We start from the raw sequence: 2,651 nt of genomic DNA, 5'->3' as shown, positions 1-2,651 counted from the left end.
TGCTAGCGTTTCAACTCTTACGACAAAGGGTGCCAAACACGGCACGTGCTGGATGTCCCACACGTCAGCGAAAGGAGTGGGACATGAACAACATGGTAGAGCCCAACGTAAAAAAACCAGCATGGTAGAGCGTCTCCACTTCTGGGTCGGAGACCACACGTAGTAGTACTTAGTGGTATGAACGATACATAGTGCGACCTGGAGAGAAAGACATGTCTAGTTGGAAGTTCTCGGGGCATACACGTAAACAAATATAAAAGTTAATATGTGCCTCCAACTAATATAGTAGTAGTAGAGTACTTAGGCACGTACTCCATAACATCACCGTGCATTGCACGTACAACATTTAGTGGTAGTACGTAGTAAGAGACAAATGCCGCCCAAGAGTTCCCTTCTCGACCTACTTTTGGGTGTTTGGTAGAGTGTATGGAGGGTGCATGAGTCCACACTAGTTTAGCACAAATAGACTAGAAGCATGCATGAAGAGAGCATGCATGAAGAGGGGTGTTGAGTTGAGCATGCATGAAGAGGGAACAACTATGCTGAGACGAGAATGCAACCAAACACAACCTGTATGCCACGCATGTTCATACCATTTGTGCCTTTCTACTTCACTTACTGCGCTACATTACTCAGGTTGTACGTCCACTCCTGGGTACATGTCCGTCTCGTAGTTCCAGTCCCACGTGTTCTTCATATAGATGGAACGATCGTTGCATAACACGTGCACCTTGATGCTAGATGTCTCGCGTGTTGGCAAAAGGATGAACAGAGCTCACGTAAAAAAAATAGAGTGGAAGAACATAGATTCCGGACGACCGAGAAGGAGAAAGGAACCTCGTGATGGAGCGTCTGCACTCATAATATTTAATATTATTCAGCGATATAAAATTAACCAATCATCTCCACAGTGGACTGGAAGAGTATGAAACATGGCAGCCAAGTGTAGTTACATCATACTAGTACATGGCTAACCCATGCTATCACCGTATTTCTTGGCTTCTGTGCGACACCTATCTCTAGTAATCCAACAGTCTGTATCGCTTCTCCCTCCTCGTCTCTATCAAAGTGCGGCGGGCTGGCGTTTCTACCGTCTATTGAGGTCGGTTAACTATCACATGTTAGCGACATGCCAAGAGCATTCTAAAAAAAATTCCTTTCACGTTCCGTTTTCAAAAATAAAAAAAATCCTTTCATGTACGAATTTGCCTGTATGCTTTGAGCAACTTGCATGTCCTATACTGCTCCTGTTTGATACTCTAACTTAGCTAGAGGTTAGACTAACTCATGACTAACCCTGAACTAACTGTAGCCAAAGAGGTGTTCAGGTGACAGGGTTAGATTGACAATAAATGCACTTCATGGAGAGAGAAAAGTGATTTTTCAGTGGTCCCAATGAGAACTATCTCCAGTTAGCACCTCTTGGGTGGGATAGTTTTTTTGGTGGGTTCGGTGCAACTTGCTCCAATTTAAAACCTCTTGCTTGGATACTTAGGGCTATTTGAGCCCCAACTAGCTCAAACTAACTCTAACCCATGGATCCAAACAGGGCCTATGGCCAGTCTCAACGCGGAGCAGTCGCGTGCACGGGGAAGCGGCGCTCTCTCAGCCGTCGCGCCACTTCAAAGCCGGTGCCAGTGAGAGGTCGCCTTCTGCTCTGGCCGGGCATTAATGCGGCACTGACGCTCCAGGGCGACGCTGACCGTTTCACGCGGGAAACGCGCGCTGGCAAGGGAGTGTAGGTTTTGAACTGTTTCAGGTGTAGTAGTAATGGTAGTTTGCAAAACTACTCAATTACTGCACTCAGTTTTCTAAGAAATTGTGGTAAAAACGTTACTCCACAGCCCGCTTCCCTTCTCCTTCCTGCTCGTGATTTACGTTGCCATGTTAACGTGGTTGTGTAAAAAAAAATGTCCCTTCCTGCTCGTGATTTGCGTTATAAAATTACAAGCAAGATTCTCGTGCATTGCACGGAACATCAATATGCATTTTTTACAAAACACCTGTTGTGATTGACCCATGCATGAGTAATCCCATGTGTAAAAAGTAATGATATCTCGAGAATTTTATCGGAAAACTGGTATCTCGAGAATGTCATCGAAAAAATGAAAGATGAGAGATAAGGCGAGGAGGAGTGGAGCGTGATGGTGACTGGTGGTCGGAATGGGCGGAGGCATGGGGATGGACGGCGTCGGCAGGCGGCAGCGGCCACCATGCATGCTAGATTGTTCCAGAGACTTATTCCTTTTTTAATTGCTGAGTAATGAGGTTGCGGGAGATAATGATGTGGAGAGAGGTGCGGGTATCTTTTGTAAAATTATCATAGTTTGCTTTCTATTCGTCAGATATAGATCATATGGTCTGTATTACAAGATGGCAGGTACACCATCATCGCCAACTCGTTTTTTTATAAGGGTACAAATGATAAGTTTGCTGACTACTAAAGTAAAGTGGAATCTATCCATGTTATGCAAGTAAATAAAGGTGATTGCTTATCATACGGGTAAGGTTGGATGACGGATGGTAGGAACAAATGCTCCGCCTAGAGCATGTGTGTGTGAGATGGAGTCTTAGTGTGTGTGTGGGGTGTGTGTGTGTGTGTGCGTGTGTGTGTCAGAGAGAGAGAGAGAGAGAGAGAGCAGAGAGAGATG

Source organism: Triticum dicoccoides, chromosome 3B (genome assembly GCF_002162155.2).
Source record: "Triticum dicoccoides isolate Atlit2015 ecotype Zavitan chromosome 3B, WEW_v2.0, whole genome shotgun sequence".
Lineage (NCBI taxonomy): Eukaryota > Viridiplantae > Streptophyta > Magnoliopsida > Poales > Poaceae > Triticum > Triticum dicoccoides.
The sequence above is the reverse complement of the archived record's forward strand: the minus strand, read 5'-3'. Positions refer to the sequence as shown.